Source organism: Ictidomys tridecemlineatus, unplaced genomic scaffold (genome assembly GCF_052094955.1).
Source record: "Ictidomys tridecemlineatus isolate mIctTri1 unplaced genomic scaffold, mIctTri1.hap1 Scaffold_135, whole genome shotgun sequence".
Classification (NCBI taxonomy): domain Eukaryota; kingdom Metazoa; phylum Chordata; class Mammalia; order Rodentia; family Sciuridae; genus Ictidomys; species Ictidomys tridecemlineatus.
Window position 1 is genome coordinate 152,538 of NW_027521208.1, and position 9,150 is coordinate 161,687.

At 50.2% G+C, this 9,150-nt stretch overlaps 1 pseudogene; it reads left to right on the forward strand.

The window, feature by feature from the left end:
* The first annotated feature begins 737 nt into the window (after window positions 1–737).
* On the forward strand, window positions 738–8,593 carry LOC144372589 (protein phosphatase 1J-like; annotated as a pseudogene).
* The last annotated feature ends 557 nt before the right edge of the window (window positions 8,594–9,150 follow it).

Sequence of the window (9,150 nt, forward strand, 5' to 3'; positions counted from 1 at the left end):
TACCCTTAGTGACAGGCAGGAGAGCTATTATAGCCTGGTGAATGGTCCCTATGGATGATGGGTGTGAGTCTCAACTTGGGAACCAAATTCTGGGACCCAGTGTCTGCATCAGAAAAAAAAATTGTAATATAATTTCCACTGTAGATTTATTTATTTAGGTACTGGAGATTGGACCTAGGGGTGCTTTACCACTGAGATACATCCCTAGTCCTTTTTATTTTATTTTATTTTTACTTTGAGACAGGGCCTCACTAAGTTGCTTAGAGCCTTGTTAAATTGGTGGGGCTGGCCTCCAACTTGCCATTTTCCTTCCAAGCCACTGGAATTACAGGCATGCACCACTATGCCTGGAAATAGTAAAATTCTTTGTAAGGTTATGTTTTGTATGTGAAAAGCACTAGGAAAATAAAGGCAAAGAGATTCTGTGAGTTTCTCTTCATATGAAGGACATACCTCTTACTGTAACAGGGCTCTGGGGTTGGGGTAATGTGGAGGGAAAAGGCAAGGAGGAAGAAATGGTAAGCAAACTATCCCTGAAACACCAAATAATAAAAATAATAGGCCCTGAACCCCTGCATGTGGACTGTGAAAAAGGGGCCTGCCTTGAGGCTCTCCAGTCCCCCTTTATGGCTAGACATTATCAGTCTGAACTAAGGAAAACATCCCACAGATTTACTTCTTCCCAGCCTGCTACCTTTCTCCTCTCACCTTCTGCCACCTTGGGATGGGTAGGGGCGATGACTGCATTACCAGGTCTGAAACAGTCTGAGGATGAAGGAGGTGCGATCGTGTTAGGATGGGTGGGTGGCTCAGGGAGATGAAAGTCTTAGGGTCTGGGTAGGCTGGGGTGCTGTTCAACAGCCCACAGATGCTGCCAACTTCCCTGGGGATCATCTGGTACAGAAGCAAGGGGTCTCCAGGCCCTAGCTCTGTGGCCTATTTTTGCAGCCACTCCATAGATGCTGGGAAGATCAGGGAATAAGGAGCTGTGTGACAGTGAGAAGTGATAAGTAAACTGTCCCAGAAACAATGAATAATAAAAATAGCTAGGAGTCATATTTTTCTTCAGTCTTTGACCTGGCAGTGATGTTATGTCATTTATTAGAGAGCTGATTCCCATTTTACCTCAAACAGGAGGGGAACACCCATAACAAGCAGCATCGTGTTCTTTGTCCCTGTCTTTGCTGCTCTGTGGGGTCTGATGTTTTCTCCCTCTTGTGACTTCATTTGATCTGGTTTTCTGCCCAAATCTCAGGCATAATTACAGCAAATCCATACACCTGAGTGACTATTGTAGGCCAGGAAAGCCACCCCTTCTGGGAGCACAGTTTAGCCTGGGGTACAGAGTATACTATTTTCAGGAAGCACTCAGTGGACAGAGCCCAGAGGTAGGGTCCCTATAATGAACTTGATTCCAGTGTCCCGTGATGGCTAGCACAACTTACATTAGGGAACAGAGACCTTGACCTCATTTGAACTGTGTGTTGGGTGGGTGTACCTGGGACCTAAAATGATCTATTCCCTGATACCGTGTGTAGGAATAGAGCTCTTCCCAGGTCAGGTCAGTACCACCTTCCTGCAGGAGGCAGAAAGCAGAAAGAATAAGCATCCCACCTGGTACTTGGTCTAGTTTCAGTCCTGGAGCAAGTGGGCTTTTAATCTGCCCAGGCAGGAGTTTAACCTGGCCTCTGTCTCCCCCTGGCTGCAGAGAACTTGCCCAGCACTCCAGGACTTCCCAGCCTCTGTGCAAATAGGAGAAAGGCAGAGGAGGAACCTCATCCCTCTAACTGCTGTCATCTTCTCCCTAACTCTCCCTCCCTGATTCAGAGAAATCAACTTGATTCTCAAGTCAGAACCGGGTTTTGGTATCAGGAGACTGACGTGGTTATGAATCTCTCAATGGCCGTATGATCTCTTCTGGCATGCCATATTAAATGACAGGTACATCCAGTCCCGTCTCATTTGTAAAATGGGAGTGATAAATTGGCGTATAGAATGTGCTTTGTAAAAGGCCTACTGCCCAGTAGGTCTTCTATAAATGGTATTTATTTATTATATTACATTGTTATCCTTATTAACTCATGAGAAGTCTAAATCTGAGTGTACAGGGAAGGTTCTGAGAAAGTAAGTGGGGTAGGAGTGGCAACCGCTCTCCCACACGTGGAAGTGGCCTTCAGAGATAACAGTACCATTAAGAGCTCAGGAATTTACCCCCGCTCTCTGATCCAAGGTGATGAGCTGTGACCTGCATGGTTACCATTGCCTCCACTCTGCACCAGCTCGCTGCTCTCGCTCTCACTCCAGTAGCTCCAGAAGTGTTGTCACACCAGCTGTTTCACACCCAGCGGCCCTGAAGCGGCTGTTTGGATCTGAGGTCATCAGCTTCGTTGCCCTGAAGGCAGCCTGACCACCCCGAACCAGGAGTGGGGAGACCGCCTCCCCCACCCTCGTCACAATAGGGAAGGTCTATTTGATGTCTCTCCTACAGCACCACTGAAGTAAAATTTCCTTCTTTCAGACCTTTCCCACAACAAACCCATCTCCCTCTGAGAAATTGCGGCTGGACGAAGACAGAATGAGGTGGAGAAGAGATCGGGAGCCAGTGGGGCTGTTCCCAGGGTGGCCTAGAGCTTGGGGAAGTTCTGCCCCTCACAGTCCCAACCAGGCAGGGAGCCAATGGCCTCAAAGGACCAACAGGGGTAAGCACCGCCCACGCTGAGCCCTAGGGTCAGGGTCTGAGAGAGGCGGGGCCACAGCCGAGGGCGGGGCCAAGAAGCAGCAGGCTAAAACTGGTGCACTCTCCCGTGGCTCACCTGGTGAGCTCTGGGGGTGCTTCATCTCCGCGCACCAAATCCCCAGACCTGTCCAGCATGACCTCCGCGCCACTGGCTTCAGCTACAGAAACGCCCAAGAGCCCTCCAGCGAGGCCAGGAAGCGAGAGCTGGGCGTCAGCGAAGACCGCAGAGGCTCCAGCAAGCTTCTCCAGACCGACGTTTCTGCAGCTGAGTCCGGGGGGGGGGGGGGGGGGGGCTGCAACGCGCCAACGACCACGCGGGCTGGGCGGGCTGGGCTGTGCAAAGCCCTCCGGACAGGGGCCGCCGCCTGCCCTGGAGCACTGGCTACATTGAGTGAACGCCCTCCCAGGGCACCCAAACCTGGATGGGACTACCACTTCTCCCTAACTCTGCATCCCCGTTCCAGGGATGCGCCTCCAGTGCGGCGCTCAGAGCCATGAACCCCGTTTCCCGGGACCTTTGCTATCCTCTGGGCTTCGGGCACCACCCGCTGCTCTGGGCCCTCTTTTCAATCGGGTGCAGCCTGAGTCACCTTCCTCAGAACTTTGTAACTCGTTGATAACCCTCACTCTGTCCCCTCAAAACCCCGTTTTTTCCCAGAGCTGAGGGGGTGGGGGGGGCTCTGCCAAGGATGAGTTGGCCAGGTCCTAATCGCAGCTCTGCAGGTTAAAGGCTAAGGGACTGCGGGGTGAGGGCGGTTGTTCAAAAAGGAGCGGAGTTCCTTCTAACCAGGGGATAGGGGTTGGAAAGACTATCAGCAGCTTCCAGCCCTAGAGCCCCAGGTCCCTGTCCCTCTTACCGTTCCCCCTCCCTCTCAACACCCAGAAATAGCCCAACACCAGAAGGCCGCCGGCCTCCCTGAGTGGGGGAGGGGGCAGCCTATTGCAGTGGGAGGGTACCCTTTGGATTGCGTTCTTTGGGTAGACTTATTGGTGCAGCAGATAAAGGAAATAGACCCCTTGATCAGGACGGTGGGCGTGCTTCTAGGCTACATGGATTTTTTAATGCATCTACCAGAAAACCTAACCCTGAGGGAGATGGGGACACTGAGATCGCTGAGAAAGGTGGCTGGTGGTCTCATGTTCCCACCACCACCTCTTTTAACTTCCTACAAGGGAGAAGTTTGTGGTTAAGTGGCTCCTTCCCAGTCCAGGTGGGCCTATACTCTTACTCTACTTTCAATTCCTCTTTCAGGATCTGGGCTGAAGCACTTCCTCACTGCCAAACAGGCAGAAACTTTTGCTGGGCAGTTTTAAGGTGAGGGTGGGTGTGCCCATGAGTTGTGGAACGCTGGGGAAAAAGTACTGGGAGAACTGATTGAGATTGGAGGTGGAATGTAGGGTCTTGGCGAGCAGAGAAGTAAAGTTTCTTACCCTCATCTTGCCTCTTCCAGCAGAACCCCTGAGGGAGCCTCTTTTGCCAAGTAAGGGGGGATCTGAGGCAGGCAGGTGCTACTGTCTACCTTTCTATGAAGTAGGGCCTGCCACCAAGACAGTATTCCTCGTCAGCTCTCCCTGCTCCTTTTCTCTCTGGTCTGGATACCAAGTGGCTGTGACCTTTCTCAGCTTGGCCAGCCCACAGGGGAGGATGTGTATATGTCTAAGGTGGGGGTTATTCCAGGACCTGGTCTGGTGTCCAACCTGATGTGGTCACTCTGGCCTGGCAGTGTCATCAACACTGGCAAGAGCCAGCACAATGAGGACCAGGCTTGCTGTGAAGTGGTGTATGTGGAAGGATGGAGGGGTGTTACAGGGGCCCCTAGGGAGCCTAGCCAAAGCCCAGTAAGACCTCACCCCTTCTCTTAGCCTCCAGAGACACAGACACTCGTCCTGAGGGATACCAGGCATCTGGTTTTATTTCTGAAACTGGGAAAAACTGCCTCCTAACTCACTAGCTTTCTGTGTTTGCCTCAGAACCCTTTTGTGGCATTGATTCCTGCCATGTCAGATGAATGTTACTTTTCTACTTCAAATGTAGATGTTCGTGTATTATGGATAATTTAATTAATTACTGATACTGATTTTTGCATCTTTTATCTTCAGAATTTGGCTTTTTTGAGGGTCTCCTTTCTTTTGACACATAGTGTGCCCTGGGTGAATAAGTGAATAAATCTAATTTGCCTGTAATGTCAACCTCTCTAATATTTATTGGATGCCTACAGTCTTGTTCTTTTCCCTATATTATACTATACACACACACACACACACACACACACACACACACACAGATTTACTCTCCTTCAACTTTTTCCCCACCAGGGACTCAGCTTCTATTATTGGGGCCTGTTTGATGGACAGGCTAGTGGTGGAAATGCCGAAATGGCCTCACGGCTCCTGCATTGCCACATCCGGGAGCAACTAAAGGACCTAGTAGAAACACTTCAAGACCACTCACCACCTCCCCTCTGCCTCCCATGCACCTCAGGGACCCCAGGTTCCTCTGATTCTACTCACTTGATTGGTCCTCAGTCCTGCTGGTCTTCACAGAAGGAAGTGACCCATGAAAGCCTGGTAGTAGGGGCCATTGAGAATGCCTTCTAGCTCATGGTGAGTGGGTGGCCCAGGACAAAGGCTGGCTAGGCAGACACTCTGTCCAACTCTGTGTGAGAGCCAGGTGGCCTCAGGGACTGACCTTGAGAACCCACAACACTATTGAGAACCAGAGCAGAGTTTGGTTCTGAGGGGAGGCAGAAGGAGTAGTTACCCCCATGTGTTTCACTATTTTTCCAGTTGTGGTTTGGCTGTGCCAGATGATTTCTGCAGATGGGAGTGGGGAGGGTGACTCGGTGTCTGCAAACTCTTCTTTTACTCTCCTCCCTCTTGACCCTTCCTCACTTGGCAGGATAAGCAGATGGCTTGGGAGCAGGAGTGTCATGGCCAACAAGTAGAGGGGGGCTGCTGTGCACTGGTTGTGGTGTACCTGCTAGGCAAGGTGTATGTGGTCAATGCAGGTGACAGCAGGTATGAAGGAGAAGGGCTTTAAAAGTGGCTACAGGAGCCATACTCTCTAGGATGGGGGGATAGAAGAGTGAGGTGGTGGGGTTCAAAGTCATATATTGGACTTGGCATGGTGGCACATGCCTGTAATCCCAGAAACTCAGGAGGCTGAGGCAGGAGGATCACAAGCTCAAGATCAATCTAAGAACTTTAGTGAGACCCTATAATAAATTGGGTCTCAAAATAAAATCAAAATGGCTGGGGATATAGCTCAGTGGTAAAGCTGCCCTGGGTTCAATCCCCTGTACTGTAAAAAGAATAAAATATTTAAAGAAACCCTAAAGATTGAAGGAGCTTGGAGGACCACAGATATAAAGAAAGGCCTGATATATCCACAAGGAGAGGAAAGATGGAGTCCTGGGTAAGAAATCCTAAGCAGAAGGCCTGGTCCCTCTGGAATTATCCATGAAGGGGGCTGAGGAGAGCCAGGCCTTTTCTGTCTCTGGGCAGGGCCATCATTGTCCGGAATGGTGAAATCATTCCAATGTTCGGGAGTTTACCTCGGAGACTGAGCGCCAGGATCTTCAGCTGCTTGTAAGTAGAAAACAAACTTCCTACCCACATCGTTTACTGGTTCTTTTGCCTCTCTGCACTCTTGTCCCTGAGAACATCCCCCCAACCCTACCCTCTCTCGGTCTCTCTCTCTCTCTCTCTCTCTCTCTCTCTCTCTCTCTCTCTCTCTCTCACACACACACACACACACACACACCACCACCACCACCACCACCAGTACCACCACTACCACCAAACACAGAATACTCCCTACTGGGAGCTTCTTGGGAAGGCGGCTGTGTGGGCTCTTGAGTGCAGGGCTGAGCCCAGGGGATAATGCTACAGGAAGGAGTCTGAGATGGTTTGCAGCACCCACCGTGGCCCCAGCTGAGGAAGGAAGTAAAATCAGAGATGGGAGGAGGGAACAGAAAAGGCCCCTGGGCTCTGGAACTGGACTGCCTGAATACTGAATCCTGGTTTGTTGTTCTCTGCTAATTATGTGACCTTTGACAATTCCTTAACCTCTCTGTGCAGTAATAGTTCCTGCCCCATGGGTTGTTTTGAAGAGTAACTGAGTTAATGTGTGTATCAGAATAGTGTGTAGCATGTGGACCTTTACTTAAAGGTCTGCTATAATAAATATCATCACAGGTGGCACACCTGTGATTCCTGCAACTTGGGAGCCTGAAGCAGGAAGAGCATAAGTTCAATGACAGCCTCAAAAAATTAGCAAGACCCTGTCTCAGAATAAAAATTAAAAAGGGCTGGGGATGTAGCTCAGTGGTAAAGCACCCCTCAGTTTAATCCCCATTAGTGCAAAAGAAGAAAAAAATTAACATTTTCTATATATTGTACTAGGGTATGTTTTGAGTGTAACACCCCCTGGCCCTTTGCTCTTTCTGGCCATTCTCAACCCCAGGGCTTCCTGAAACCAGAGCTGCTGGGTGGTGAATTCACCCACCTTGAGTTCCCCTGCAGAGCTCAGCCCAAGGAGCTGGGTAAAAGGATGCTCTATGCGGACCAGAACATGACTGGCTGGTAACACTTCCCTCAGAGCTGGGTCATTCCCGTGGCAACCCAACCAGTCCCTCACCAGTTGCAAGGTGGAAGCTGAAGGCTGGGCCAGGCTGGGAGTTGGGGGATGGGGCCCTTCTAAGGGGTTTGTGTGTGGGTGTCCAGCTCCTAGAATAGAGGAGGCTTTGATGCCTAGGTTATGCCTCTACTCCCCCACTCCTCAGAGCCTACAAAAAGATCCAGTTGGAGGACCTCAGGTTTCCTCTGGTCTGTGGGGAGGGCAAAAAAGTAAAATCCACGGTAGAGGTGGGAGAGGGCAGGAGGACCCACCACAATTTGTCTAGGGAGGTGGAGGTTCTACCTGAGGTTAGGTGTGCGAGGGCTGTGTGGTTTCAGAGAGCCTGGCAGAGGACTAAATAGCTATCCCCCTCCATGTTTCCCTCAGGCCCGAGTGATGGCCACTATTGGGTTAACCCTGGAATTGGGAGACCACAACCTTAATGTCTGCAGATCCACCCTGCCCATCAAGCCTTTCCTCTCCTGCTTCCCTGAGGTGAGCTGTATGGGGGCCTCCTTAACTATACCTTCCCTCCTCTGTGGGTCTCAAGCTGGCTTTTATCCAGGGTCCTTTTATCCCCAAGCTTCCTGTCCAGAAAACCCCACACCTCAATCCTCCCTATACTCTTTCCCCACCAGGTTCAAGTATATGACCTGACACAGTATGAGCACTTCCCAGATGATGTGCTAGTCCTGGGAACAGATGCCCTATGGGATGTCACCAATGATTGTGAGGTAGCTGCCACTGTGGACAGGGTGCTGTCGGCCTAAGAACCCAATGACCCCAGCAGGTAGGGGTTGCATGACATGATGGTAAGGGGATGGCACTGGCAAAGGAAAGGACAAAGGGAAGCAATGCTTGGGGACCCCATGTGGGCTTCTGTGTCTATATTACCATATACATGAATCTGCACATGTTCTCCTGGCAGTTATACAGCTCTGGCCCAAGCTCTGGTCCTGGGGGCACGGGGCATCCCCTGGGAACATGGCTGGCATCTCGCTAACAACAAGCTGGGTTTCGGGGATGACATCTCGGTCTTTGTCATCCCCCTAGGAGGGCCGGGCAGTTACTCCTGAGGGGATCAGCCCATCCCTCCCACCACCACCCAGCCTCTCCATGCTTACCCCTCTCTCAGCTCAAATTCTGAAGTTGTCTCCCTTTAGCGGCAGTTTAACCCAAAAAGGGATATCCACTAGACCCAGAATTACAGCTCTTGGCAAATAAACCCGATGGATAAAGGTGTGTGTCTTTATTTGCTTTAATTAGAAACTAAAAGTTAAGGAAAAGTTCTGTGCTGTGGTGGAAAGGACATCAGGACAGCCCCCCCAAAATGAATTTTTTTCCAAGTTCTTCTTTCTGCCCTCTCCTCTCCTCAATCCACTCACTTGCCCTAAGTGTTCTCAGACACTTTTGTATCTTCATCCATCTGCTGATGTTTCTTCCAAATTGGGCTCTCTTCCCAAATCTTTCCTGAGCTTTAGATTCATACATAGCAATCATCTCCCAAACATTTCCGTGAAAACCCACTGACACTTCACCTCAACACACCTCAATCCGCTATTTTCCCCACAACATGTTACTTCTCCTACTTCATCTTCTCAAAGGGCATCAGCTTGGCTGCTTAAATTAGAAATATTGGAGTTGGTAACCCTTTAATTTCCTCTTCATCATGCTAATCATCACTAAGTACCATCATGTGCTATATGATGACAATGAGCTGCATTTATGATGGTATACACCATATAGCCTTGGTGTGTAGTAGGCTATGCCTTCTCAGTTTGTGTAAGTACACTCT